The sequence below is a fragment of the Chiloscyllium plagiosum genome, chromosome 11 (genome assembly GCF_004010195.1).
Source record: "Chiloscyllium plagiosum isolate BGI_BamShark_2017 chromosome 11, ASM401019v2, whole genome shotgun sequence".
NCBI lineage: Eukaryota > Metazoa > Chordata > Chondrichthyes > Orectolobiformes > Hemiscylliidae > Chiloscyllium > Chiloscyllium plagiosum.
This window is the reverse complement of record NC_057720.1, coordinates 89364316-89380343: the sequence shown is the minus strand read 5'-3', so window position 1 is coordinate 89380343 and position 16028 is coordinate 89364316.

The window sequence follows — 16028 nt, the reverse complement described above, 5'->3', positions numbered from 1 at the left end:
ACCCTCACCTTGACCTCCCTCCACCTATCGCAATTCCAACGCCCGTCCCCCAAGTCCCTCCTCCCTACCTTTTATCTTAGCCTGCTGGACACACTTTCCTCACTCCTGAAGAACGGCTCATGCCCGAAACGTTGATTCTCCTGCTCCTTGGATGCTGCCTGACCTGCTGTGCTTTTCCAGCAACACATTTTCAGCTCTGATCTCCAGCATCTGCAAGTCCTCACTTTCTCCTGCAATGTGAAGAAACCAATTTTGTGTACCGAGTGGTTGAGGCTGTGCTGCCTCAGAGTGTGGTGCCAGCAAATTCATGGTGGAAGCAAATTCAATCATGGGTTTGGATAAATGTTTGAAAAGAGACAATTTTCTATGTGGAAAAGACAGAGGAATGAAACAGCTATGGCTGCTCTTGCAAAGACTCAGTACAAGCTCGATGGGCTGAATGACCTTCAGTGGTGTAATCATTCTATAACTTGCTGATTCTATTTTTTATTTAAAATACTTTATTTGTGTTCCAGCACCATGAAGAAAAAAAACCAGGAGTAGCCAGTGACAAGCAGTACCCTGTTCCTTAAGGGCAAAACCTGCGTGAATGAAAAAGTGAAGGGGAGGGCAGAGGTTAAATCAGAATAGAGTTGGCAGGGGAATCAAAGCACTCCACACCCTGCAGTGCCCACCTCTCTCTGAAGAACTTGCTGATTCTATAATGACACTTCTTTTTTTTATCCAACTCCCCTCAGAAAGAACATCTCCCCCTCTGTTGTTAATGAGGCTTAGTTGCAAATGAGCAGACCTTTGGTGGGGATTGGAGGAGTTATGGCATGTGCTTCCACGAGGATGTTCAGAAGTGTGATGTGGAGACTTGTCTCTAGTGAGGATTGGTGAACTTTGTAACGTGCAATTAATCTGAAGATATTAAGGAAGTTAGTAGGCGATAGATTTCTGGTGAGGAACGTGGGTGTTCGATACGATAACACAAGTGGAGATGCTTGAAGGATGTTGTGGTGACATCCCTTTTAGAGGTGTGATATCCGCTGCTGTTCAATGTATGGCAAAACCACAATTGTTAACGAGCTAAGAAGTGATTGACATCCACATAAACAAGGAGTAGCATAGCAGTGATCAGCACATGATTGTGCATTCCATTGGTTGTCTAGAATATGTAATGCTTATACATTATGCCAAGCAATTTGGCACACTATCAGAGCACAAAGAAGTCATCCCTTCAACAATCAGTGATTGCATGTTCTAACTATGCTGTGCTAAGTTTACTGAATAACTTTAATATTGAGATTGAGTGTGAGCCCATCACAGCACGTTAGTACATTTTATTCATTTTCAAACAAATATATTACCACAGGGTCAAAAGCCTTGTTCTTGAATTTTTATAGGTTGAGGCAAGTAATTTTTAAAAATTTGAGGAGCCTCGACTTCCCACATCAGATACTATGACAATGAATGCTGACAGCTTGCTCACAGTCAATATTTAACAGAATTTCTCAAGACACCAATTGCTTTGCGATTCAGCCCACGTTCTGAAAAGGTGATGTTACAGAACACATTGAAACTGCAGAATTGTAGACACATTGGATAATGCCAGCTCTTGGCAGCAAGCTGGTTTGCTTGTGCTGTTGTTAGAGACTGGCATTGATACTGCAATATTCCTTGTCTGATTTGCCGAGCTTTACATTTCAATTTCGAAAGCTCTTCTTACAAAACAAAATAAAATTGTTCACCATTAATTTTTTTTTGCACTGTCTGGTTTTGTTTCTAATGTAGTGCTGCACTGTCAAAATACATGAAAAAGCTCTTTTATTTCATTTGGACCACGCCTCATGAGATACTCATAATTGGAGCAGAGTGTCTGCTCTGCTCCTACAGCTTTGTCAGAGACTCCAGTGAGATGATCTGAGGCAATTAAAGGGTTATGTAACTCCAAATACTTTTAGCAATGGAAGAAGAACTTGCAGTTACATGACACTTTTCTCAACCCCAGGATTTCCCAAAGTGCTTTACAGCCAATCAAGTGCTGTGATTGGTGTGTTCTTTGAAGATGAACATTTTCCTATAGCTCCTTTGATGTGGTGAAGCATCTCATGATCCTTCGATAGAGTCCAATCATAGAACCAAAGAAAGCAAGGTGACAAGAGCATAATCGAAGAGTAACGTTTTAAAGCAAGAGGGAGGTGTGTGGGTGAATTGAACTGAGATTGTAACTGAGATGGGAGATGTTGGTGTCATGTTAATACCAATAGGTTACAAATCCAGAAGAATCAATGTAATACTCTGGAGACAAGAACAGAAGTTGCTGGAAAAACTCAGCAGGTCTGGCAGCATCTGTGAAGAGAAGTCAGAGTTAATGTTCCGGGTCCAGTGACCCTCCCTTACAACTGAAGCTAATGAAAGCTAAAGATAACATTCAAATGCACAGTGCAAGCAGTGCCGAGAGCCTAGTCCAGCTGAGGAAATAATTGTTTTCCATTTTATATAGGGACTGATAGAACTAGCAATAAAACACATACAGTGATACTGAGTTGACAGTGAGTGAGATGCAAAGTACCATAAGACTCACAGTGAGTTTCACATTGCAGGCTGATGAGTGCGTGTTGATTGGACACAGGGAAAACACCTCTCTGCTTCAAATTGTGCCCAGATCTTCTATGTTTACCTCCAGAGAGCAGCCTACACCTTGGTATGCATAAAAGACACCAGCTAAAACATTGTAGCACTACATAAATATTGCAGTAAGATAGAGGGCTGGATGATGGCTGTGTAGTGGAGCTTGAAACCACTATCTTCCAACTCCAAGTTTAGAACCAGGCCTGACAACTACAATTTGCACTGCCCACTATCAGCCTTCAGTGAACTAAAATTACTAGCTAAAGCCTTTTTCTTTAGGTTGGAAATATAATTACACTGTGTTTCATTTCCCCTACTTATTACCAAAGACACAGATGGCTTTCCAACTAAGAATGTGCCTTAATACACTGCATCTGGTTGGCAATTTGTTTTGGTGCCTTCAGCTAAAATAGATCAACTATTGCCAGATAAATAATGTACATTGAGTGAGGAGTTGTTTTGTATTGTTGCCAGTGTATGTTATGAAAGTATTTTATAAAGCTTGCCTGAACTTAAATTGGTGCAGCTATGGAACTTCATGAACCGACTGGATACACTGGTGTAATGGCAGTCATCAATTTTTGTCAGCCACATCTATCCATGTTTCCCTTTTCAATGTGCTCTGGCTCTTCTCGACAAATTTGATTACCTTTCTGAAGTCTGGCAGTTCCAGCAGATTCCAGGATCCATTCAAGATAAGTATACTAAGCTTTTCAAGCTAGCACATCTGTTGTCTTTATTTACGTTGATTGACACAGTGCCTGATCCAATACCTGATCAACTCTATTTATTCAGCTCTAAGATCATGAGATGTAAGGGCAGAAGTAGGCCATTCAGTCAAGCAGCTCTGTTTCACCATTCAGTGAGATCTTGGCTGATGTATAATCATCTATCTCAGTCTTGAATATACGGAATGACCCAGTCTCAACAGCCCTCAGTGGTAAAGAACACAACCTAGTCAATACCCTGCTCATCTTTAACTGAGTGACCCCTTACTCTGAGGTTATGCCCTCTGGTCCTAGACTCTCCCACAAGGGAAAACAACTTCTGTGCAGCTACCCTGTCAACAGCCTGAAGAACCTTGCATGTTTCCATAGGATTGTCTCTCTTTCTTCTAACCTCCAGTCGGTATATGTCCAAACTAATCAATCTTTCTTCATAAAACAATCCCACTATACCAAGATCAAACTAATGAACCTTCTTTGGACTGTCTCCAGTGCTAATATACCTTTATAGAGTCATAGAGTCATAGAGATGTACAGCATGGAAACAAACACTTCAGTCCAACCCATTCATGCCGACCAGATGTCCCAACCTAATCTAGTCCCATTTGCCAGCATTTGGCCCACATCCCTCTAAACCCTTCCTATTCATATACCCATCCAGATGCCTCTTAAATGTTGCAATTATTCCAGCCTCCACCACTTCCTCTGGCAGCTCATTGCATACATGTAACACCCTCTATGTGAAAAAGTTGTCCTTAGGTCCCTCTTATATCTTTCCTTTCTCAAGCTAAACCTATGCCCTCCAGTTCTGGACTCACCCATCCCAGGGAAAAGACTTTGTCTATTTATCCTATCCATGCCCCTCCTGATTTTATAAACCTCTACAAGGTCACCCCTCAGCCTTCAATGCTCGAGGGAAAACAGCCCCAGCCTATTCAGCCTCTCCCTGTAGCTCAAATCCTCCAACCCTGGAAACATCTTTGTAAATCTTTTTTGAAACCGTTCATGTTTCACAACATCCTTCCAATAAGAAGGAGACCAGAATTGCATGCAATATTCCAAAAGTGGCCTAACCAATGTCCTGTACAGCCACAACATGACTCCCCCAACTCCTATACTCAGTACTCTGACCTGTAAATGTCCTGTATATCCGCAACATGACCTCTTAACTCCTGTAACTCAATGCTACCTTTCCTTAGATAAGGAGACCAAAACTGCTCACAGTATTCCAGGTATGCACTAACTACCTTGTATAATTTTAGCAAGACTTCCTTGTTTTTATATTCCATTCCCTTTGAAATAAAGGCCAAATTTCTATTTGTCTTTCCTCTTACCTGCTGAACTTGTGAGCTTTTTTGTGATTTATGCATGAGGACTACCAAATCACCTTGTGTTGTAGCTTCCTCTAGCATTTCTCTGTTGGAATAATATTCAGCTTCTCTACTCCTTGCCAAAGGGTATAATCGCATATTTTCCCACATTATATACCATCTGCTAAATGTTATCCCACTTGTTATATCGCTCCGCAGAACCTTTGTGACATTCTCACCACTCGCTTTCTCATCTATTTTTGTGTCATCCACAAACTTGGGTACAGTACATTCAATTTCCTTATTTAAGTTATTCATATTTATTGAAAATAATTGTTGTCCCAGTACCACTGTAGCACTTCAGTAGTAGTAGGTTGTCCTCTTGAAATTACTCCCAATGCCACAGCCAAACTATCTTCTATTAGTTAGCCAATCCTCTATCTATGCTAATGTGCTACATACAATACCATGAACTGATGTATTAATGAGCCTTACAGACAGCACCTTTACAAACTTCTGAAACTCTAAATATATTATATCCACTGCTTCCCCCTTTTCTATCGCTCTTTTCACTTCCTCAAAGAATTTTCATAAATTTGTCAGGCATGGTTTCCCCTTGAAGTTATGCTGGCTATGCTTGATTATAAAATTTCTTTTTAAATGCTCTGCTATTACAGCCTCTGGAATAGACTGTAAGGTTTTCCCAATCACATATGCTAAGATAACAGGCCTATAGTTACAAAAACAGAAATTATCTGGAGAAACTCAGCAGATCTGGCAACCCCTGTGGAGAGAATGCAGAATCAACACTTTGAGTTCAGTGACCCTTCTTCAGAATGACCTGTAGTTACCTGTATTGCAGTCTCCTTCCCTTTTTGAATATAAGTGTTACAATGCCAATTTGCCAATCCACCTGAATGTTTCCAGAATCTATAGACTCTTGGAAGATTACAGCCAGAGAGCCTAGCACTATTTCTGTCATTACTTCTTTTAATATCTTAGTTTTTTTAGGTTTTTTTTCTTTAGTGACAGTTATTGTATTTATTTCCTTTCCCATGTTTGCCTCTTGTGCCTTCCACCATAAAGACTGATACAAAGTAATCATTCAACTCCTCTGTTATTTCCTTATTCCCCATTATTATTTCTCGAGCCTCATTCTCTAAAGAACCCATATTCACTTAGGTTTCTCTCTTCATTTTTATCACTATACTTTTACTGTCGGGTCTTGATATTACTTGCAACTTTACCCTTGAAGCTTATTTTCTATCTCTTTATTATTTTTTGGTCATCCTATGCTGGTTTTTAAAACTGTCTTAATTGGGTTTACCAGTAACCTTTGCCACATGTTGTAGACATCATTCATTTCTTTCAATTAAATGCTATCCTTAACTTCCCTGGTTAACTGTCATTGGCTTATTCCCTTCCCAGAATTCTTCTTCTTCACTGACATAGATCTTTGTTATGCACCACTAATTATTTTCTTTAGTGTCTAGTATCGTTCTTTAACCATATTTGCTGCTAAACTCCTTTCCCAGTCCACTGCAGCCAGATCTGCCCTCATTCCTTTATAATTGCCCCTATTTAAGCTTAGTACAGCTGTTTCTAGCCCAAGCATCCCCCTCTCAAAATGAATGATAAATTCTACTATGTAATGATCACTGTTCTCTCGGGGATCTTTTATTCCATTCTCACGGCTCAATTATGCATAATATCTTCAGATTAGATTGTTCTAACTCTCTCTCTCTCTTTCTTTCACTTCACTAGATATAGAAATACCTGCTTAGATCCACGTATTTGACACTACTTAATTAGATAGAAACAGAAGTGGACCATTAAGCTCCTTGTGCCTATTAGACCATAAGACATAGGAGCAGAAATTAGGTTGCTTGGCCCATCAAGTCTGCTCCGCCATTCAATCATGCCTGATAACTTTTTCCAACCCCCATCTCCTTCTTTCTCCCCACAACCTTTTATCCCCTTTAGAATAAAGAACATACTTATCTCTGCCTTAAATATACTCAAAGACCTGGCCTCCGTAGCCTTCTGAGGCAATTACTTCCACAAATTCACCACTGTCTGGCTGTAGAAGTTTCTCCTTATGCCCATTCTAAAGGGTCTTCCCTTTACTGGCTGTGCCCTCGGGTTTAGTCTCTCCTGCCAATGGGAACATCTTTCCAGCGTTCACTCTGTGCAGACCATTCAGTGTTCTGTAAGCTTCAATTAGATACCCTCATCCTTTTAAACTCCATCGAGTAGAGACCCAGAGTCGTCAAACATTCCTCGTATGTTAAGCGTTTCGTGCCTGGGATCATTCTCATGAATCTCCTCTGGATCCACTCCAGGACCAGTACATTTTTCTTGAGGTATGGGACCCAAAATTGCTCACAATACTCCAAATGCCACCCAGTCAGAGCTTTATGAAGCCCCAGAAGTACTTTTATGTTCTAGTCCTCTCAAAATAAATGCCAACGTTGTATTTGTCTTCCCACTACCAATTCATCAAAAGGTTTACCTAAAGGGAATCCTGGACTAGGTCTCCCAAGTCCCTTTGCACTTCAGATTGATGAATGTTCTTCCTATTTAGAAAATAGTCCATGCAGTCCATTCTGCCATTCTGTAAAATGAAAGCTCGTTAGCTCTGTTTAACCACCTTGGCCCCATAGTCCTCAATACCCTATCTTAACATATTTCTGTTTGCTTATGCATCAATGCCAGATAATTTATCCATGTCTGAGAGGACACAAACTGTCTACTTGAGCTTTGCTTTTCTTGACTAATGTCATCCATTTTCACCCAATGGGTTTTCACCCAATGCAGAAAATAATGTGGAGGGGCATTGAGATTGGGGAATGGGTGTTCTATTATGTCTCATAGTCAGTATGACAGTTTCCCTTCAAAAGACATGCTCTGATATCATCACTATGTCATAGTATGTGACCTGAAGCTACAGAAAACAGCCTGCTCCATCTTAACTCAGATAGCTTGAAGGAAGCCTATTCCTCTGGTGCAGCTAAATAGCCAGATACTACTCAGATGTGTATGAGTTTATGAGTTTAATAATTGTACATAATAGCCAGCTGTAACAAATACTTGTCAGATACTTCAATTCCAAGTATCCAAGCTTAGATGACTTTGTTTCTCAGGATAAATTAACCCTTACTACATCAGGTAAAATATCCTGCTGGAGGCAAAACCAGCTTCAAATTGGAAAGAAAACAAGAGACAATATCCGTAAAGTCCAAATTTACAATCAATATTTCGATAGAAGCAGGATGACTGCTCTGCAGTTGACCTTCAGAAAGATACTATACTTTGCTGTACTGGTCACTCCTGTTTATGGAGGATTCACGTATATCATTGTATTGAACAAACTGACCCATGAGTTATGAATGGACAATTAGGGAGTGGAATAAGCTTTAAAATTCTCCTGGAAGTCATCCATTAGTTGTTTTCTGTGTGTTACCAGCATTTCTGTATGCCATGAATTTAGATAATATAATTTAATTGGAGAGAGACACGAATACTGAAATACAACGGGAACTGGGTGTCCTCACGTCTGAATCACAAAAGCATAGCATTTGGGTACAGCAGGTAATTTGAAAGCAAGTATAAGGTTCACCTTTATAGCAAGGGGGAAAGAGTTTAAAAGGAGTGTAAAGGGCTTGGTGAGACCAAACCTGTGGTATTGTGCAAAGTTTTGTTCTCTTTATTTCAGAATGGATATACTAACTTTGTCAAGCCTGTCAGAGAAGGTTCACCCTGATTGGTTTCTAGGGTGAAGGCATTGACTTAAGGTTGAGCAGGTTGGGCCTGTACTTATTGGATTTGGAATAAATAGGAATGACACAATAAAATTCTGAGAGAGATTGATAGGATAAATGCTAAGAGAATATTTCCCCTCATGAGGAGGTCTCCAGTTAGCAGTTACAGTCTCAAATTAAAACAGAGGTCAGAAGCAATTCATTTTTCAGAGAGTGAAGAATTTTTGCCAAGTCTTTACCTTAGTGACACCAAGTGTACACAAAGCTGAGATAGGCTTATTTATGATTAACAAATCAGTCAAGGGTTTTGAGGATCAATGGGGTTGAGACCCACAATCAGGAAAACCATGATCTTATTGAATGGTGTCTGAGGGATTGACTGAATAGCCATCTCAGGTTTCTTTTTATGTCTTTCTGGATTTACATTTGGTTTTAGGCTTAGTTCCATCTATAATTGCACTTTAAATAATTACATGAATGGTACAATGTCAATCCTTGAAAATGTCCAACTGGAGGAAGTGTTCAACACTTCATCATGGGCATGCAATTACTCTACACGTCTATCCTCTGTCAGGATGCTCTCAGGGCCCTCCACTTCCGCCTCTAAAGAAAGCCTGAATCATTCACAACTACAACCATCGTCTGCCCTTACTTTAAACAAATGCTCCTTCGATGCCCCTCATTTTCTTCAGGCCAAAGGTGTGACTATAGATACCCGCTTGGTGCTCAGTTCAGCCCATCTCTTTGTGAGGTATGTGGAACATTCCTTGTTCAAGTGCTACTCTGACCCCTATCCACAACTCTTTCTCTGTTATATCAATGACATCATCGGTGCTGCTTCCCTCTCTCATCCAGAATTGTAAAACTTTCTCAATTTCACTTCCAATTTCCACCCTGTTCTCACGGTCACCTGATGCACCTCTGACTCCTGTTTCCATTTCTAGGGCAAGGTTGGCCATTGTTATCTACTAGAAATCAATTCACTCCCACAGTTACCTGGAATATACATCCTCACCCCCTGCTTCCTGTAAAGAATCCATTCCATACTCCCCGTTTCTTTGTCTCCTCCACATCTGTTCCAGTGATGCCGGTTTCTATGGGGGGGTGGGGGGTGGGGGGGCCTCAAACAATGATTCCTGGCCACCATCATTGACAGGGCCTTCAGCTGTGGGCAGAAGTGAGGATTGCAGATGCTGGAAACCAGAGTTTAGATTAGAGTGGTGCTGGAAAAGCACAGTAGGTCAGGCAGCATCTGAGGAGCAGGAAAATTGACGTTTCTGGCAAAAGCCCTTGAATCGGGGGGTGGGGATGGAGGTGATAGGTCAGAGAGGAGGGTGGAGCAGATAGGTGGGAAGGGAGAGCCATGAAGACAGTGCTGAGCTGGAAGGTTGGAACTGGGGTGAGGTGGGGGAAGGGGAAATGAGGAAACTGGTGAAGTCCACATTGATGTCCTGGGGTTGAAGTGTTCCGAGGTAGAAGATGAGGCATTCTTCCTCCAGGCGTCAGGTGGTGAGGGGATGAAGTGTTCTTCCTCCAGGCGTCAACTGTGCCCAATCTATCTCCCACACTTCAGCCCTCATCCTGAGTCTTCCCTCCTTAACAGCGTTTGTGTGACCCTGGTCCTCACCTACCAACCACATCCAAAGGATCATTAGCCATCACTTCTGCCACCTCCAGTGCGATGCCACCAGCAGAAGCATATTCACCTGCCCTCCCCTGTCAGCCTTCCACAGGGACCATTCCCTCGGGATACTTGAGGACATAATTTTAAAATGAAAGACAGGAGGTTTAGAGAGGGTAAAACGCAGATTGAGGACCAATTTGCTGAACACTTCTGTGCTGTCCTCAAAAATGACCCTGAGCTTCCAGTTGCCTGCCACTTCGCACATCACCCTGTTCTCATGCCAACATTTCTGCAGTGCTCCAATGAAGCTCGGTGCGAGTCAGAGGAACAATGTCTCATCTTCCACCTTCTGCCTTCAGGACTCCACATTGAGTTTAACAAATTCAAAGCATGAACGCCCTCCTCCATGTTCATTATCCACTCCCACACTCCCCCACCTCCATCCAGGTTCTTTATTTCACGGGTTGCTCCCAGCACAGCCAACCCATTTCCAACTATTCACACTTTCCTTTAGCATTCATTCAGCATTGATCTCTCTCCTGATCTAACCATCCCTCTGGCTCCCTCTCCTTTCTATTTCTCTCTCTAGACACCATCTCTATCCATTTGCTTGAACCCCCTCACCAGCATAAATACCCACTGTTTCCCAGCTATTTCTAGTTCTGACAAAGGGTCATTGGGCTCAAAACGTCAACTCAGTTTTTCATCATGCTGATGCTGCCAGACTTGTCGACTTTCTCCAGCACTTTCTGTGTGTATTTCAGATCTCCAGCATCCCCAGTTCTTGGTTTAATTGAAGCTTCAAACTGAGTTCTGCGGAATGCATACTCGCTGAAATACTGGATTGTTTATTTTTTTCCAGGGTGATGAATTTCTTGCTGCTAGATTTAATTCAGAATTCAGGCGTTTACAGATCTCTCTTGTGTTTTTCCTCAATCTCGATCTGAGCTGTACTGTAGTCATAGCAACAGCTGTCTGTAACCATTCATCTTATTGCAGTCATCTCTGAGCACAAAGCATTGAGAGTTTGTGGATATCCCCATATAATTAAACCCTCTGCATCAATTCTAATTAACTATTGATGCCATGTATTTAGAAGTTAGTTCAGTGCACCACAGGTTGGTGATTTAACTTTTACATATCTAAGTACCCTTTTCTCCATGAGGTGAAACAGATGATTCAGTGGCACAGTGGTTGGCACTGTTGCCTCACAGTGCCAGAAACCTGGGTTCAGTTCCTGCCTCAGGCAACTCTCTGTGTGGAGTTTGCACATTCTCCTTGTGTCTGTGTGGGTTTCCTCCCACAATCCAAAAATATGCAGGTTAGGTGAATTGGCCATGCTTAATTATCCACAGTGTTAGGGGAATGGGTCTGGGTGGGTTGCGGGCCGGTGTGGACTTGTTGGGCCGAAGGGCCTGTTTCCACACTGTCAGTCATCTAAAACTCTTATTTTCTCCTGAGAACTTACTTGTGGTTAGGTAATTAACATCAGAATCATATTTTTTTTCAATATTCCGAATAAATTATTTTGGATTCCTGATTTATTCACAATGTCACAGGCAGATTCTCATGACTCTATCCAATATCCGGATCTATTTATTTTGATTAATATCATTTCAAATTGGTAAGAGACAGTCCTTCAGTTGGACAGTGTTGTCCATGCTTTGGACATATTTTGACCAGTTTATGTCTTGAAAACATTTTACCCAAGCACTCTGGTCAGTGAGATGGACAAAGGGACACCGAATTCAGTTTGCAGTCCAACATAATTTTATAGAGTCATAGAGTCATAGAGATGTACAGCATGGAAACAGACCCTTCGGTCCAACCCCTCCATCGCCGACTAGATATCCCAACCCAATCTAGTCCCACCTGCCAGCACCCGGCCCATATCCCTCCAAACCCTTCCTATTCATATACCCATCCAAATGCATCTTAAATGTTGCAATTGTACTCGCCTCCACCACTTCCTCTGGCAGCTCATTCCATATACGTACCACCTTCTGCATGAAAAAGTTGCCCCTTAGGTCTCTTTTATATCTTTCCCTCTCACCCTAAACCTAAGCCCTCTAGTTTTGGACTCCTCGATCCCAGAGAAAAGACTTTGTCTATTTATCCTATCCATGCCCCTCGTAATTTTGTAAACCTCTATAAGGTCACCCCTCAGCCTCCGAAGCTCCAGGGAAAACAACCCCAGCCTGTTCAGCCTCTCCCTATAGCTCAAATCCTCCAACCCTGGCAACATCCTTGTAAATCCTTTCTGAACCTTTTCAATTTTCACTATTAAAAGCACCAAGTGAGTATTTCCAAAATTCCACAATATTTACTCTCTATCGAGCTCTATCAGACTGAGAAGGGATATTATCTACAATGATCCACATGTTTGATTGAGCTATTGGAAATTTCTTCCTCTCTGACATGGAACTAGCTCTCTTCCATGGATATGAGTCTCGCAGGTCAGGGTGGATCTTCTACTGAGTCTTCTTTGGTTGCCACATGGTCTTCTGCAATGAGACTTGCTGCGAGTCTTTGCTGAGGGAGTGGTGTCCAGGTGTGTGTTTTTAACTTCCCTCTCCCCAGACCTTCCTGAATGTTCTGTGGTATTTGGCCAATGGGGCTGTGAGCTGGGTTCAAAACATTCATTGAAGGCACTCTAACCCGTTGACTGTTTCAATGCAGGGAGGTATAAACTGCGCATGCTCAGGCCCTGCCTGATCGTCAAGGTGCCAGAAAGTCTGATTGATATTTTTCCAATAAACAATCCTCAGGCTGGTTGTAACTGATTCCTCTAAACCTTTGTGACCTCTTTGACCTTGGTTTCCACTGTTCTATGTAACCGATAGCTGATGGCTGCTAGTTCGGCCAATTTTCTGTCAAACCTGATTTCTCCAACTGGAGTCAATTTAGAATGTCCCATTTTGAACCCATAGTCACTTGACCACAATCATTTGTAATTGATTCTGGTCAATGCTATTGGAGCATCTTGCCCCAAGCTGTTTATTTCCCTCTGCTACCAAGCCAAGGCATGGGTCAGTTCTTTGATTAAAAACAAGGTGATCATTCTTTGAGGAGCCAGTCTACATAATATGCAAGGCAACAGAGGGACCTTATTCTACTTATCTATAAATGGAATCACATTCAATGAAAATAAGCCAGAAGATTAGAGATTAACCAGCTACATCTAATGCAGCCTGTTGTGTAACCTGGCAGCTGTGGTATTTGACCAGCACCCTCCAAGGTCTGGAGCTAAAAACTCATTGTGGAAAGTTGTGAAGTTCATATTTGATACTGACACTTGTAAAATGACCAGGAAGCTATGACTGAGGATGTGATGTAAGGGCACTTGGAAAATCAACATGATTACTTAGAGTCAGTTTGATCTTACACAAGGGAGTTTGGGTTTTGCAGATCTTCCAACCACCCCAAGCACACCAGCAATGTGGTCCGTGTACTGTGAATATGTATAGCACCGTTTATTCCTTTTTAGGTTTTGAGTGTTCCAGTTTTAAAATATCCAGATGCAAAGCTTTAGTCTTAAACAAGATAATGCCGAGCTTCTTACTTGACTATTGCTAAAAGTTACCATGTAAACATGGTACATTTATTAGCTAAACTACAGGTGGAAAGATGAGAACTGGACCAAATAAAATATACTTAGAAACATGAAAGTAAGATTAGTCTATTATCATTTGAAGCCTTTAATTTGTTTGAAGATTGACTTTCCATTGTGAAGGAATAAAACATTGGGATTGTAAATCAGTGGCTGTGATGGTTTCTGCAGTTGAAGAAATGGTATGGTGTGGGAATGTGGAATGTGGAACTGATTGTATCAGTGGATTCAATATGTAGAACAGAGCTTTAATGGAAAGAGAGTTCCTCAAGGATTCTGCAGTTACGTAACTTGCAGCTTGACTGGGATCTTTCAATAAGGTAAAAACAAGGACTGCAGGTGCTGGAAACCAGAGTTTAGATCAGAGTAGTGTTGGAAAAGCACAGCAAGTCAGGCAGCTTCCGAGGAGCGGGAAAATCGACGTTTCGGGCAAAAGCCTTCATCAAGAATAGAGGCAGGGTGCCTGCAGAGTGGAGAGATCAATGAGAGGGGGGTGGGGTGGGGAGAAAGTAGCATAGATTACAATGGGTGAATGGGGGTGATTGATGCCCTGGGGTTGAAGTGTTCCGAGGCGGAAGATGAGGCGTTCTTCCTCCAGGTGTTGGTTAGTGAGGGAGTGGCGGAGGAGGAGGCCCAGGACCTGCATGTCCTCGGCAGAGTGAGAGGGGTGGGTTGAAATGTTGGGCCACGGGGCGATGGGATTGATTGGTGCGGGTGTCCTGGAGATGTTCCCTGGAGTGCTCTGTGAGGAGGCGTCCAGTCTCCTCAATGTAGAGGAGACCGCATCGGGAGCAACGGATACAATAAATGATATTGGTGGATGTACACGTGAAACTTTGATGGATGTGGAAGGCACCTTTGGGGCCTTGGATGGAGGTGAGGGAGGAGGTGTGGGCGCAGGGTTTGCTATTCCTGCGGAGGCAGGGGAGAGTGCCATGAAGGGACATTGGGTTGTTGGGGGGCGTGGACCTGACCAGGTACTCACAGAGGGAACGGTCTTTGCGCAAGGTGGAAATGGGTGGAGAGGGAAATATATCCCTGGTGGTGAGGTCTGTTTGGAGGTGGTGGTGGGGTCTGTTTGGAGGTGGTGGAAATGTTGGCGGATGATGTGGTTTATACGAAGGTTGCTAGGGTGGAAGTGAGCACCTGGGGAGCTCTGTCCTTGTTACAGTTGGAGGAGTGGGTTTGAGGGCGGAGGTGCGGGATGTGGATGAGATGCGTTGGAGGGCATCTTTAACCACGTGGGAAGGGAAATTGCGGTCTCTAAAGAAGGAGGCCATCTGGTGTGTTCTGTGTTGGAACTGGTCCTCCTGGGAGCAGATACAGCATAGGTGGAGGAATTGGGAATATGGGATGGCATTTTTGCAGAAGATAGGGTGGGAAGAGGTGTAATCCGGGTAGCTGTGGGAGTCGGTGGATTTGTAAAAAATGTCAGTGGCAAGTCGGTTGTCATTAATGGAGATCGAGAGGTCCAGGAAGGGGAGGGAGGTGTCAGAGATGGTCCAGGTGAATTTAAGGTCCGGGTGGAATGTGTTGGTGAAGTTGATGAACTGCTCAACCTCCTCGCGGGAGCACGAGGTGGCGCCAATGCAGTCATCAATGTAGCGGAGGCAGAGATGGGGAGTGGTGCCAGTGTAACTACAGAAGATGGACTGTTCTACTTAGCCGACAAAGAGACAGGCATAGCTGGGACCCATACGGGTGCCCATGGCTACCCCTTTGGTCTGGAAGACGTGGGAAGCTTCGAAGGAAAAATTGTTAAGGGTGAGGACAAGTTCAGCCAAACGAAAGAGAGTGTCAGTGGATGACTACTGTTGGGGACATCGGGAAAGGAAGAAATGGAGGGCTTGGAGGCCCTGGTCATGGCGGATGGAGGTGTAGAAGGATTGGATATCCATGGTGAAGATGAGGCATTGGGGGCCGTGGAAACGGAAGTCTTGGAGGAGGTGGAGGACGTGGGTTGTGTCTCGAATGTACGTGGAGAATTCCTGGACTAGGGGGGATAAGACAGTGTCAAGGTAGGTGGGGCAGGAGCACGCTGAGACAATGAGTCGGCCAAGGTGGTCAGACTTGTGGATCTTGGGAAGGAGCTAGAATCGGGCAGTGCGGGATTCCCGGACTATGAGGTTGGAAGCTGTGGATGGGAGATCTCCTGAGGTGATGAGGTTCTGTATGGTCTGGGAGATGACGGTTTGGTGATGGGGGTGAGGTCCATGGTCGAGGGGACAGTAGGAAGAGGTGTCCTCGAGTTGGCGTTTGGCTTCAGCGATGTAGAGGTCAGTGCGCCAGACTACCACTGCGCCCCCTTTGTCCGCTGGCTTGATGGTGAGGAGAGGATTGGAGCAGAGGGATTGGAGGGCTGCGCGTTGTGAGGAGGAGAGG